General features: G+C 33.9%; 1 pseudogene; it reads left to right on the forward strand.

The window, feature by feature from the left end:
- LOC143389926 (RNA-binding motif, single-stranded-interacting protein 1-like) overlaps positions 1–16,102 on the forward strand; it is a 146,556-nt pseudogene that overhangs the window by 73,082 nt on the left and 57,372 nt on the right.

Here is a 16,102-nt window from a genome sequence, read left to right on the forward strand (position 1 = left end):
GTGTCATGGCAATATTTGGTAGAAGGTTACTTGTTTTGATAATTTATTTCACCAGTAGTTTTAATTATAAGAATCACTTACTTAAAAGTAACTGTAATATTTACAGAAAACAGTTTCATTGTTTTCATTTTGAAGAAGTTGCATTACATGGGATGAAAGAGACTTTTCTTTCTTTTATCTCCTTGTCCTTACATTTCTTTATATCTGCTACAAATTTGTATAAAACCACTTTATACTGTATAAGATATTCAAAGTTGATAAAATAAATGTTCAAAGTCTTCAAAGGTTTTAACAAATAAGACTTTAAAATTCTAGCTAATAATCTTTGACATTAGGAAAATATCCAAAACAATAGTGTTCTTTGAGTTGATATGATTAAACTGTGAACTAGATACATTTTATTCATTAAATATAATGCTATTTAGCATGTAGTTCTGAGATGATAAAGCTAATGTTATTTGCTTTAACAATCCTTATCTCAATGAAAATATACACTATGATTGAATTATTGCCAGTTACATAAGGCTTTGTGCTTTTTGTAAGTTTTTCATTTTCATTTTATTACATATAAAAACCAACTATTTTCTAATTATATTTGTCCTCATCATAACTCATATCCAAAGTTTATATTAACCCTGTTACATCTTTCTTTGAAGATTTTGTGTATGTGTGTGACACTGGTGATTGACTCCAGAGCATACTATACAAGTGTCTTATCATTGAGTCACACATAAGCCCCATAATTTCTTAGACTGTTTCAAAATGAGGAAATCCTAAATTGTATGAATTTATATCAAGGGTTAAAGTACTTTTATTTCAAATGTTGAGTTTTGATTATATTTAGTTATATTTTGATTGTATTTAGTTTGATTATATTTAGTTTGATTATATTTAGTTTAGATAATATTACTAGTTATTATACACCACAAAAATATCTTTGTTCAGATATTTGCTTTTTGCCTATGTTTTTATATTATCTATTTTACCTTTTTCTTAGTGAACATCATAGGCCCATGATCATATTATATTTCTTTTTTTTTTTCTTTTTGCAGGGCTGGGAATCAAACCTAGGACCTCACATATGCTAGGCAAGTGCTCTATCACTTAGTCATGCTTCTAGCCTGTTTTTTCTTTTATTTAATAGTTTTTAAATTGTTTTTTATTAATATTATTTTTATGTTTTTAGTGCATTTGATGAAATAATTCTTATTGGTTACATTTTAATTTTTCCTATCAAATTACTCACAATTCAGCTAATACTAGTAGGTTAAAATTTATTAAAAGATTATTTGTACCTAATTAATTCTTAAACTAACATGGCCATTGTGATAGAGTGGACAAAGCATTGCAAAACCACATAGGAGAGCATGGATATTTTTCCTCACCTGATACCACCTCTCAGACGTTATGTATTTAGTACTTGGGAAGTGTGGTGGTTACATTTGTAAAATAGAATCAGAATTAAACTGTTGGAAAATGGGAAAGTCTCTTGAGTTTCATTCTCATTCTAAGATCCCAGATTCCCTGATCTTTGATTTCCTTCTTGGTGTGGACAATTTGAATTTTTGATGTTTGTTGATAGAATCGGAATTTTGCCAATAACCCTTAATTTCTAATTTCCATTTAGAAATGCTTAGACAATGTCCTTATTCTTTCCCATCTCCCATTATGTATATTATATGCTTACACAATATCAGGTGTAAAATTATTGGGATGTGTCTTGATATGATGCCAGTAAGGAAACTGAGTGTGAACAGGTGGTAACAGCAATATAAAAAGAAGTCTAAGTCATACATAGACGAGAAGAGAATGAGAAGTGTGCTAGCTCTATGGATGGAAGCAACTATCTCAATATCTGTACTAGCCTTTGAGTTATTTGGTGAGGATGGGGTAAGAGTGGGGAAAGGAGGAAATGTAAAGAGGTAGTAACACAGCTCAAGGGATGGATGTGGCTTTTGTCAGAACATTAAAGAATATCTTCAATTTCACAGTACAGATAATATTTTAAAATAGCTAATAAATTAATGATTGATGCTGACCACTACTATGAAATATGGTGCTTTAACTTCAAGGTTTGTAGCGAGCCACTAATGACATCTCTGTGACTTCCCACAAGTCTTACTTTAAGTTTGTAAAGTTTTTAAGGGAGTTTCATGATTCATGGGTACCCATTAACATGATCAATTTTTCTTTATTAGATAATTTTTTCTGCAATATTGCTTAATAAAATAACATTAGGATTAATACATTAAACCTGAGAGTGAGATTATCTTTAACAAGATTTTATAATAATTTATTATGGTCTAAGCCTATCTCCCAAAGATCCAAATATTAAAGGCTTGATCTCAGGTATGTGCTTTTAGGTGGTTCTGTGGACATTTTGGAGGTGGACCCTTATAGGAGGTCTTTTGATCACTGGGAGTATGCCCTCAAAGGAGATTGAGGGACCAGAATTTCATTTCTTTCTGTTTTCTGGCTCCTGCTGTGAGAAGTTTACTCTGTCATGTGACTTGCACCATTAAATCTGGTATCCCCACTAATGGCCCAAAGTGACAGAGCCAAACTTTCTTGGACTGGAAACTCTAGGATTTTGAGTTAAATAAACCTTTTCTTTTTTATAAGTTGTCTCAGGCATTTCATTACAGTAATGAAAAGCTGTAGTCTCAAGTTGTAGTCTTCAGTTAGTCTCAAGTGTCTTGTAGAGAAGCAAAAATTTAGAGTTGTAGAAATTAGATGTGAAAAACAGATTTTTTTTCTACATTTATATTGGTGCATTATAATGGTGGTATTTGTTGTTACATATTCATAAATGCACACAATATAATAATATTATTTGCCAATATCACTCCCCAGTGCTATCCTCCTCCATCCCACATACCTTTCACATCCGACCTGTTGGTCCATTTCCTGTACTGATCTCCCTTCAATTTTCAAGAGATCCACCCCCATCTTTCTTTTCCTTTTTTGCTCTCTAGAAAAATGAGAGACAACAAACCACCTATAACCTTCTGATTTTGACTTATTTCACTTAACATGATGGCCTTTACATTCATCCTTTTTGCTGCAAATGATGTAATTTCATTTTTCTTTAGGACTGAATAAAACTCCATGGTATATATTTACCACATTGTCTTGATCCATTTATCCATTGATGAAAATCTAGGCTGGCTCCATAGTTTGGCTATTGTGTATTGTGCTGCTATAAGCTGGGTATGCATGTATCATTATTGTATAATCGCTTTAATTCTTCAGGATAAATATGAAGCAGAGGTATAGCTGGGTCATATGGTGGTTGTCTTTTAAGAAACCTCTATATTGATTCCATAGTAGTTGTACTAATTTATAATCCAACCAACAGTGTAAACATGTTCCTTTTCTCTACATTCTCTTCATCAATTATTGTTATTTGTATTCTTGATGACTGCCATTATGACTGGCATGAGATGAAATCTCAGTGTAGTTATGATTTTCATTTTCTCTAATTGATAATAATGCTCAACACTTTTTTTCTACATTCGTTGGCCATTTGTATTTCTTCCTTTGAGAAGTATCTGTTTAATTCATTCCCATTTATTAATTGGATTACTTCAGTATTTGGTGTGAAGTTTTTTGAGTTCTTTATATATTCTAGATATTAACCTTCTGTCAGAACAGTAGCTAGCAAAGATTTCTCTCCCTTTCTACAGGTTACTTCTTCACATTCTGAACTGATTCCTTTATTGTGCAGGGATTTTTAATTTGATGCCACCTCATTTATTAACTCTTAAAAGTATTTCCTGAGCTTTAAGGGTCCTATTGAGAAAGTCATTGCCTATTTCTACACCCTGAAGTTTTGAACCAATGTTTTCCTGTAGGAGTTGTATCATTTCTGATCTAATTCCTAGTTCTCATTCTTCTACATAGGGATAACAAGGTTTTCCAGCACTATTTGTTTAATTGGCTGTATTTTCTCCAGTGTATGTTATTGGCATCTCTGTCAAGGGTTAGATAGCAAGATGCATGAGTTTGTCTCTTTGTCTTCTATTCTGTACCATTAGTCTATATGTCTGTATTTATGCCAGTGCCATGCTGCTTTTGTTACTTTAGTATAATTTGAAGGTATTGTGATGCCTCTATTATTGATTTTTTTTGGCTTAAAATTGCTTTGACTATCCTGGGTGTCTTTTTTCCTTCAAAATAAATTTTAGGACTTTTTTGTAGTTCTGTAAAGAATATCATTGGTATTTTGATGGGGGATTGCATTGGAAAAAAAAAAAATATATATATATATATATATATATATATATATATATATATATATATATATATATTGCTTTTGATAGTATGACCAAGTTGATGCTATTATTTCTGCCTGTCCATGAACTTGAGAAGTCTTTCCATAGTCTGAGTTCTTCTTCAAATTCTTTGTACAATATTCTGTAGTTTTCATTGTCAAGTTCTTTTACCTCCTTGGTTAGATTTATTCCTATGATTTTTTTAAAGGCAATTGTCAATAGAATTGTTTTCCTGATTTATTTCTCAGAAGATTTATTGTTGATATATAGGAAAGCTGTTGATCTTTGTTTGTGATTTTGTAATCTGCTACTTTGCCAATTTAGTTTATCAGCTCTAGCAGTCTTCTGGTGGAATTTTCTTTTTTTGTATCTTCTAGGTATAGGATTGCCTCAGGCATTTCATTATAGAATGCAAAGCTGACTAATATACCCTACAGTTAGTCTTAAGAGTTTTGTAGAGAAATAAAACTTTAGAGTTGTAGAGATTAGACATGAAAGAGATATTTATGGAAAAAAAATAAACAAAAATTATGTGGATGAATGAGCCTTTACCAGGAAATGAAGAACAAAACTAATTTTCAGGAAAGGAGGAATTCCATAAGTAGAGTCTTGGAAATGAGAAAGCAAAGTATGGTCAGAGTATATTCTTTTTCAAAGTTGGAATGAGGGAAAGGGACAGATCATGAGGTGGGAGTTATGTATCCAGACTTTAACAGCAGTAACTAGGAAATATCAACAATTCATTATTATTCATCTAATATTTTAGAAAAGATGAAAAAGAAATAGTGTTCCTTGGCTTAAATATAATGTTGTACTTAGTTTTTTTAATGTTTTAAAAATATTTAAAATATAATCCATACTCATTATATTTTAAGTACATTTATAAATTACCATATTTTCTATGTGGTGATGGGAAGTTTTGTGATATATGTCTAGTATCATACTCTGAGACCAAATGTTTCAATAGACACTATTGATAATCTACTGAATAAGGACAACATTGTGTACCATTTTGATCTATTGGCTTTTATGATATTAAAATATTGGTACAATTTTCAAATTCACATATTTGTACTTATGCATTCATCTGTTGAGTTGTGGAAAAAGTGATTATTTTAAGCTAATTTTGTATTCAAACTTCTTTCAAAGTACCACCAAATGTTAGATCTTTCACTTCTTCTTATAGTTTGAAATGTAAATCAATTAGCATTTTCACTCTCTAATAACTCTTCTAAAAAAAGGTTTTTAATGACCTTTATTTTAGTTGAGCACTAATGCTCTATTACTTGGCATTTCATGATTCTTCTAAGATAATGGCTGAATCCCAAAATCATATCTTTTCACAAAGTCTCCAAGAAACCATGCAGAAAGGAAAAAAGGAAATAGCATTAGCCATAGCTTATGTTTAGATATAACTAGGGGGAGATGACTGCAAGTTTCAACTCACACAAATTGAGCAAATCAACATTCAAAATAAGAACAAAGTTCTGAACCTTTCAAAAAGCAGAGAATTATCAAAGATTGAACAGAGGAAAGGAGGATGAGAGGGGAATACCACTGTGGATGCAATTTGAATCATGTTAGCCAGTGCTGTGTGAGGCTGATTATGAAGAAGCCTGATAAAGAGTGCAATTAAATTAAAGGTAGGAACTTAGAATGTGCTTTGGACCAGAGGATGTTTCACTTTTGAGGAGAATAGTAACCCTGTGATATCAAGTAGCAGTATAGAAATAGGAGGTATTAATCAGAGGTTTTTGTATGTAAGAAAAAAAAGAGGAAGAATTTGATGATAAAGAGCCAATGAAACAGGAAAATGCTTAGTTATTAATTAGACCATCTGTGAATATATACCCAAACCATAAGATTCAAAACAGACACATAAAGGAATAATTTAAAATAAGAGCTGGCCAACTGGAAATCCATCTGCAGCAAAATGAAATTAAAATACTATCTCTCATCATGAACAAAACTCAACTCAAAGTGCATCAATGACCTAGGAATTTGACCAGAGATCCTGCACCTAATAGAAGAAAAAGTAGGCCCAAATCTTCATCATGTTGGATTAGGCCCCGACTTCCTTAATAAGACTCCTGTAGTGTAAGAATTAAAATTAAGTATCAATAAATGGAATGGATTCAAACTCAAAAGCTTCTTCTTAGCAAAAGAAATAATTGGTTTAGTGAACAGAGAGCCTACAGAATGGGAGCAAATATTTTACCACACACACATCAGATACAGCACTAATCTCTAGGATATATAAAGAACTGAAAAATCTTAACACCTAAAAGCCAAATAACCCAATCAATAAATGGATTAAGGAACTGAAAAGATAATTCACAGAATAATATATATATAATCTATAACAAATACATGAAAAAATGTTCAACATCTCTAGCAATTAGAGCAACTTTTATTTGTATTTCTCTAAGATTTCATCTCACTCTAGTAAGAATGACAATTATCAAGAATACTAGCAACAATAAGTGTTGCAAAGGATGTGGGAATTGCTGGTGGGATTGCAAATTAGTGCAATCACTCTGGAGAGCAGTATGGAGATTCCCTAGAAAACGTGGAATGAAAGCACCATTTTACCCAACTATCCCACTCCTCAGTCTATACCCAAAGGATTTAAAATCAGCATACTACAGTGAAACAACCACATCAATGTTTATAGCAGCTCAATCACAACAGCTAAACTATGGAACCAACAGAGATACCCTTCAATAAATGAATGAATAAAGAAACTGTAGAATGAATGAATGAAAAAAATATGTATATGATGGAATATTATTCAGTCTTAAAGAAGAGTGAATTATGGCATTTTCAGATAAATGAATGGAGTTGGAAAATATCATGCTAAGTGAAATAAGCCAGTCCCCAAAATACCAAAGGCCAAATTATCTCTCTGAAATGTTGATGCTGATTTATAATGGGATGAGGTGGCAAGGGAAGATTGGAGGAACTTTGGATTGAGCAGAATGGTGTGAGGGTAGGGGAGTGGGTATGGGAGTGGAATTATGGTGAATGAAATGGACATTATCATCCTCTGTACATGTATGATTACATGCATGGTGTGACTCTGCATCCTGTATAGCCAAAGAAATGAAAAGTTGTGCTTCATTTGTATACAATGAGTCACAATGCATTCTGCTGTCATGTACAACTAATTGGAACAATTTTAAAAAATAATTTTTTAAAAAAATAAGAGCTGACCAAACTAAGGAAATAATTTAAGGAAAGAATAACCGTATTAATAATGCAGATTCATTACAATGTGCCCACGGGAAAGTAGGTACATTTGATAAAAATAAAAAAAAATAGTAATGAGAACAAAAAAGCTGAAAGAATAGAATGATCAAGAGCAATGCAGAGAATGATCAAGAGCAATGCAGAGAATGATCAAGAGCAATGCAGACAATCATGGAGAAAGGGACTGTTGTAATTGATGTGCAAGAACAAGAACAACAAAAAATGTGATAATGGAAGTGAACTACAATTTAAAATGATGATCTAAGAAAATTTCCCAGAAATAAAAGAAGACATGATTATACAAAAATGTCTTCCATACACTGAAAAATTTGTTTTTGAAATATATTCTAGTAAAATTAATGTACTATAAGGATTAATTTTTTTTCTTCAGTTTTTTCAGGCTTTAAAAGGCCACTTAAAAAGAAAGGAATACCAGCTCACCTTTGGAATTCTTGATAGCAATATACAAATCAATACAATTGAAGAAATGGAGAAATGTTTTTAAGAAATGCTAGGGTAGAATGACTAATATTTCATATCTTGTCAAATTTTCTTCAAAAGATATGCTTAGGGAACAATATTGGCCAAATTACATTGTTATATTGTGTGCATGTATTAATGCAAAACAACAAATTCCATCATTATCCACAACTATAATGCACCAATAAAAACTCTGGAAAGAGAACAAAAATTATGCTAAAGAACTGGATATGGAGATTACTGGCACACAGTAGGAATCCCAAGGACTTTGGGAAGCTAAAGAAGAAGGATCAGCCAGCCTTAGCATCCTAGTGAGATCTTCAGCAATTTAGCAAAACCTAGTCCCAAAATGAAAAATAAAAAGGCACTGGGGATATAGCTCAGTGGTAATGTGTCCTGGGTTTAATCTCCAGGACTATACTACACACACACACACACACACACACACACACACACACACTATATATATATAGTTATGCTAAAGAAAAACAGTTTAAAAACAGTTTAAACCTGTAAGAGTTTGTTGTAGTTTAGATGTGAGGGATCCCCCAAAGCTTATGTGTGAAGCAATATGAAAGAGTTCAGAGGGGAAAGGATTAGGTTGTGAGAGCCTTAACCCAATCAGTGAATTAATATCCTGATGGGATTAATTGAGTGGTAACTGAAGACAGGTGGGGTGTGGTTGGAGGAGGTGGAGCACTGGGGGCCATGGCTTTGGGGTACATATATTTGTGTCTGACAAGTGGAGAGCTATCTCTCTCTGATCATAATGTGAGCCATGATCAGAGAGCAGAGAGCCATTCCTTCTGCCACACTCTTCTGTCATAATGTTCTGCCTCACCTCAAGCCCAGAGGAATGGAGCCTGTTGTTTATGGATTGAGATCTCTGAAGCTGTGAGCCCACAAGTAAACTTTTTTTCCTCTACAGTTGCTCTGGTTATATATATATATATATATATATATATATATATATATATATATATATGTAAAATAATCATAATATATTCCTGAAGAAGAATCTACTTTGAACCTATCTATTCCTTTTGCTAAAGGAATTTATGACAAATACAATGGGTAGTGAAAATTAAAAATGTTCAGCTAGATTAAAGTATGGAAGACGAGCATGTACTTTTTAACAGTGCTTAACAAAGAAATGGTACAACTAAAAAGGAAGTGAGAGGAGAAGGGAGAAAGTGTTAGTTGTAAAAGCTCATGAAATAGTATGTCATTAGCATTTTGGAGTAAAAAATCACTAAATTACTATTTCAAGCTGAGAAAACAAATAGGAAGAGCTTAAGTAAAGAAAAAGAAGAATTAGGATAATATAAGTAAATATTATCCCCAAAGTAATCATTAGGAAAAATACAAACCTTTTTATCAAAATTGAAAAAAGAAATCAATATATTTTCAATATATTGAAAAATACAGCAATATAATAAGTTGTACATATATGTGTGTATGTATGACTGAGATGATGCCAAATACTTCAGTCATATTGATATGTAGAAATGGAATTCCTCACTTTTAGTACATGGGAAGAAAGAGTTTAAAAATAAGAATTCATACCCCATTTGAATCAAACGTATGATATGTCAAGATCATTGTAATGTTTTGAGCAACTAATAAAAAAAAGATGAGTTCGTAGGTATGCTATTCACAGTCCATGTAAATATAAAAGTCAACTTACAGAAGACTTATAGCACAAAAATCAACAGACTTAATTTTATGAATGTTTTAAATTAAAGTTGGAAAATTGAAAATTGAGAAAGCTCCATCTTTTCTTGTGCATGTGAATCTTGTTTATATGTAACAAGTTTTTACAATGCATCAATTCTGTTTTGAAAACTTAATAAGCTCTACAAAATAAAAGTAATATAAACAATATTTTATAGCAAAGTGAAGAAAAAGAGTTGGAATTTAATCATAACATTTTATAAAGGCTCTTCTTATCTAGAAATTGCACAAGCTCCCTATTGAACAATTCTTTGGTCACAATGGAAACACTACATAACAGAGTCTCTTAGGTACTATTAAAACTGTTATCTGAAAAATTAATAATTAGGTCAATAAAAACCAAAATAAAGAAGATGAACAATTGCCTAAAAATGAGAGAAAACATCAAGTTAAAAGTTGAAAATACAAAAGGAAATAATGTTAAAAGCCAAAAATAGAATAAAAATAAAGGAAAAAAAACAACCCATTAGATCAAAGAAACATGAGTGGTTTAAAAAACAAGTAGAAGGAATAAATTGTTAGGAAATTAATTGGGAAAGGTAAACATATAATACAAAAAATAACTGTGAAGCACCATTAAACAAATTGATATAATTTGAAAGGGAGACAATATTGCCCAGTCCTATGCATAAGAATGTCCCTAGTTGTTAAAATGGATAAATTCCCTGAAAATATAACTTGTCAAAATTGACCATAATGGAGATTGAAAGTTTAAAAATAATAATTTCCATAAAAGAAATAAATAATTCATCTTTGAATTCCCTAGAGAAAAGCATCAGTCTTATGTATTTACACCAAGTCACAAAGACAAGACAATCTTCATACTACTTAAATTGTTCCAGAGCATAGGAAAAAAAAGAAAAAAAGCTCTCCAATTCTTTATATGAAACAAGTTATAACATTGATGATGGAATAAGCGAAAGAAAAAAAAAGAAATCAAAGACAAATATCTACCAATATTGATGAAAACATCTTAAATAAATTATAGGAAATAGAATCCAGTAGTGTATTTCAAAATAATATATCATGGCTAAATAAGATTCATTTCTTTATTTTATTTTATTTTTTTAAAATTTGTTGTTCAAAACATTACAAAGCTCTTGACATATCATATTACTTACATTAGATTCAAGTGGATTATGAACTCCCATTTTTCATAAATAATTTGATTTTTTTAAATGTAAATTTTTTTAAATATTTTTTTTTAGTTTTAGGTGGACTTATATTCTTTATTTTATTTTTGGGTGGTGCTGAGGATTGAACTCAGTGCCTCATACATGCTAGGTGAGCACTCTCCCACTGAGCCACAACCTCAGCCCCAGATAATTTGATTTTAATAAATCTATCAATATGTGTTAATATATTACTGGGTCTGGAAATAATGAAGAAAAGATTATTTCCACAGAAGTTCAGAAGTCTTCTGACAAAATTTAACAATTCCTTATTAAAAAAAAACTTTTAATAAAATAGGTATCAACCATCTTGTTTAGATAAAGCAACTCCTTTATTGGATCTAGTTCTTGAATTCTGACCAGGTATATCAGGGTGGCTTGTGTCAGAAGCTTAGTGTCCAGACCTCTTCTGGGAACTAAAGTGGCTGGAGATGACTTAAATGCTGAGTCCTGGAATCTTCTTGGCAATTCTGTACTCATACAAGCAGCTGGGCTTGCTTGGGGACATTGAGCAGAATACTCTGTGCAGCTTCACCATTTAGTTTGGGGTTCTTGGAGTGTGGCAGCTGGCCACGAGGGACTATGTGCTGACACGGAGGATCTGGAGAGCTAAATTTCTAGGGACCGTGGGTGTCTTTGTTCCTAGTCTCAGAAGTCAAACAACTTTACTTTTAAGTCATCTTATTAAAGGCAGAGCTAGAATCAAGGAGAAGAAAATTAACCATCATTCTTTGATGAGAGAGTAGCAAGTTCACATTGCATAAGTAACTTTAGAATGGGAGACAATGGTTTGACTATTACTGAAGAGTACATTCATTCATGCTCAGCATCTTGTTTAGTGGGTAGATGCTAGAGGCACACCTGCTGATGGGAGGGCAAGATGCATACTATTTTCACTACTGTTTAAGAGTAGATAGAGGATTTTGGCCAATAAGATCAGAGTAAACAGTTAACGATAGCATATGACTTGGAAATGGCTCATGACTATTCGTGTGTGTGTGTGTGTGTGTGTGTGTGTCCAGTGTACATGTAAGAAAGAAAAAGTGGGAGGGGAGTGAGGGAGAGAAATAAAGTAATTCTGGCAAAACATTAAGATGGAGAGTAGACATATGTTCATAGAATTATTCTTATTAGGATCTCAAGAAATGCACAACATTGTACCAGGCATACAGAGGCTATATTAAAACAGAGAGGTTTGGTCTTCACCCCATAGACATCAGCAATAAAATATATACATAAAACACTATTGACATAGCAGTATCATTATAAAATCTTAAACTACCTCTTTTTAAAGCCTGTAAGTATGAATAAAGATAATCCAAATATAAAAGGCTTCTGAGAAAGAGGTGGAACATGAAGGCATTCGGGAAAACATACTAACTGGCAGGCAGGAGCAGGGAGGAATTCAGGTATGAGGACCAGCTTGAGCAAAATGTGGCTATTTATATGTAGAGAACTGGGGAAGTATTGGTAGCTGGAGCTCATACACTGGGAAAGAACATTTAAAACAGGGCACATGTGTAAGCTTGGGGTGAGAGATTGAGAAGTGGGAAAGGATGCATATGGAATAACAGTTCAATTCACCTCAGCTGTTATGCTGTTCAAAAATGTGCAGAGGTTTGTGACCAAAAGTATATTACAGAAGTCATAATAATAGAACAAAACTTTATTAAGCCTACTGTATTCTGAACATTGTGCTTAGTAACAAATGCTAGGCTTGGTGCCTCTAGTGTTATTTTCTGCTGCACAACTCCTTCTCTCAAGATTCACAAGGGCTCTCTGTTGTCACAGCAGCCTGAGTGGAGAGCACACAGGGGGCTGTAATGTCCCTCCCAGTCAGTGATAAGTGGGGGCACACAGTGACCCACCTTCCATCTGTGTCCAAAGTCAAAGAGGAGCAGAAAGCTCAGTGGGTATTATCGTACATGCCCTTTTCATTAGCATTCAGTTTTGGTCTGTTGCTTATGATGAGATAGGACAAGCATTTTCAGGGTGCTCCATTAAATTTCTTCCTAACACCTGAATCTCTTCACAATAGTGGGAAGATAAGATGCCCTTGTCTTCAATGTCCTTTTATTATTCACTCCAGCCTGGTTCTCGAGTGTCTCCATTCACCCATTCTGAAGCCTTCTTTTCCTAATCTTTGTAGATTATTTCTCCATTTTTTTTGAAGATCGGGTAGTTGGCTCTTAAATGTTTCCTGCGGTCCTTTCATTTCACTGAATTTTAAATATTTCAGCCAATTTGAAGAGTTCATAATGATGAATAAGATTAAGCTTGGAGCTTAACCTTTTGAAACTGGGTGACGCATTAACTCGTCTGGAACACTGGTTAATTTAACAGCAGGAGTTGAATTAACTTGTCACAGCTCTGCCATTGTTAAATTTTCTGCTCCTGGTCCTTGTCCCAATCTTGCAGAGCTTGGTTGTCCTGGGACAAGGGGATGAGCCTGGTTGGAGAATAAAGCAGAAATGGGAAAGGAAAGATGGTGCGTCTTGTTAAGAGGTCACAGGGTGGCAGAAATGTCAAGATGAGGTATCTATTTTAGTTGGGGAAGACTAGAAGAGGAGAGGGGAAGGGAGGAGATTGGAAAACGAAAGGCAATGAATACAAAGGAGGTGTAAGGTGAGAAATACAGAGAAGAGACACAATAGAGAGGCCTGTATTAAGAAGAGACAATGGTGGAATGACTTGAATTCTTGGGGATGTATTACATTCTGCACATTAGAAGCTGTTAACATTAGCAGTCTAGCATGCAGAAATGAAATTATCTGCTTAAAAATGTCCCTTGCATTGGGAAGAAATGAAAGCCTTGAATCATGGGAAGAATTTCCAGGATGATCTCATCAAAGAGAAGTTATCCCAAACTTGGCTCAGCAGGAATATCTGTTTTGCATATTTGTGGGTCTTTGTCAAGCACTCTGGATTGATGCAATTTAGTTGGAAAAGGGTGAAGACAGTAAAGGAGTGAAAGAATTGGGAGAAGAAAGCAATTCAGGAGACTGTGAGTCAAAGAGGGGGCGAGGGTGAAAGCATTGCTTTCTTTTTTTCCAAGGAGGAGAGCAGAGAGGGCATGTGTGGGGGCTGGCGATGGAAAGCAGGAGGAAGCAGCTGTAGCAGGTATTTCTGCAAAGCCATCTTTCCCTTAAACAAAGTAACAGGCACTGCTGGGATGGAATGTTCCCTGTGTGTGTTGCTTGCTCCACAAGTAACTCTCAAATATGCATTATCTCAGCTTTGCTATTCGCTCTCAGACAGGAAGCTCTGTGCAGTGGAGTAAGCTGCTCAGCCTTCAGGGCAGAGGCCTAATGACATCAGAAATACAGGCAAAATAACCAGTCTGCTTCTAAGCACCAGCCACTTTGAGGCCCATCAGTAGAGATCACCTAGAGCCTATCTTCCTTTCAATTGTTTCAGAGGTGCCTTAACTTAACACTGAAAGGACGTTTTCATTTCTATTTGTATGATTTTTGTTTCAGGGCTTATGTTATTCCACTGATGCTCTAACAGGTTTTCGATTTCCAAGGTAGTTGCCTGAAAAGACTATAGGCTGCTAGGGAGCCTAACCAGCGCTCAGTGGCTGGATCTGAAGCAGATTACTAAGGATTCCAGGGCCTTTTGCTTCTGTCCAAAATTACTTTAAGGTATAGATATCAGAAGGCTGGGCTGCATCTGTTGGATCAAGAGAGTGAAGCAAGTAGAGAAAAGGTGAAAGGGATAAGCAGGAGAAAGAGGACAAAAGAAAGATTTTTAAAGAGTACAATAAGAAAAAAAGGATGAAGAATTTCTTGTTTCGATTCAGCATAGGAACTAAACTCTCAAGGTATTTTATTTCATTATTTTTGCTTGTTCTGTTTTATATTCTATTTATTTATTTAGTTTCTGTGCTGGGGATTGAACCCAGGGCCTCAAGCATGCAAGGCCAGCAAATACTCTAAGCCTGTGTCCCAGCATCATCAGCCTGTGGAGGCATTTTAAATTCACCAGTTGGTGTTAAAAAGCACCGAAAGTTATGGACGCAGGTAGCCAGAAAGCAGGGCACTGGAAAGTGCCCATATTGAAAGAAATTTAATGAATTAGTGCTTAAGACTATATTATTTTCAGGTACCAAAAGCATTTTGCTGAATGCAAAGCTTATTTTTTGTGTCACACATTATTGGCAGAGATAATGCTGTGGTGAAAGCTGGGCAGAATTTGGGGGTATAAATTTGCATAGTCGCTTGTGCTGTGAATGTTAACTGCAGTGTGTCCCCTTTTCAGCAGAGGTAAAATTATATGTGTATACACACACACACACACACACACACACACACACACATATATCACCATTCAAAAAGTACATTAAAAAGTCTCAGAATAAAAATAACATCTATTGTGAATTGATTAACCTTGTTCAGCTAGCACAGGGATACAGGGATTTTTTTTCAAGTTCTAGGAGTTTCAGATTATTTCTAGATCACAAGCTCCAAAAACAGGCCCATAAAGAAATTGTAACATGATCTTTGAAAATAATGGTTCTTAGTATTATTTGACATAACTTGAATTTAATGGACCTAAAAGGTTGGTTAGAAATGATAATGAAATGAGGAAAACTTAAAGTTAAAAAAAATAGTAGAGCACAAACATTTCATGATATTTACCAGATCTAATGCCTCAAATGAATAAAACAGGGATTTTAAAACTATATTTTATGGAATTGTACTTGGAGTGACACTGAATGAATAACATATCCCAAGACTTTATGACCACATATGTTTAGGATTCAGTGTGGAACTCCCCAAATATAATGACCATAGCATCATTTTGTTACATAAAATACTTATCTCTAAATTTTAGACTAGAGCTATCTTCTGAAGAATATGACACTCTATCCTCGATTTTTCATGAAGTTGCTCAGAAATACCCTGACCTATAGCCTATTAGGACAGAATTTGATATTCCTGCTCCTACCAGTGTGATTTAATACTAAAAGACACATATGAGAATTATTTAGCTATTTGCATGGCTCATAACCATGCAAAATAGTTTGGGCAAGTCGTCAGCTCAGAGGGACTTTTATTTATGGTGGACAGTATCTCAGGAACTCTATGTGTGAAAGTTAAAGAGCTGCTAAGGAGTTTCTACAAGGAAAGCCAAGCCTCCATGTTTCCACATTTCAGGTGTTCGTTTGTAGCTTGGGGTAGTAGTGGGGGA

The sequence above is a fragment of the Callospermophilus lateralis genome, unplaced genomic scaffold, assembly GCF_048772815.1.
Source record: "Callospermophilus lateralis isolate mCalLat2 unplaced genomic scaffold, mCalLat2.hap1 Scaffold_74, whole genome shotgun sequence".
Taxonomy (NCBI): domain Eukaryota; kingdom Metazoa; phylum Chordata; class Mammalia; order Rodentia; family Sciuridae; genus Callospermophilus; species Callospermophilus lateralis.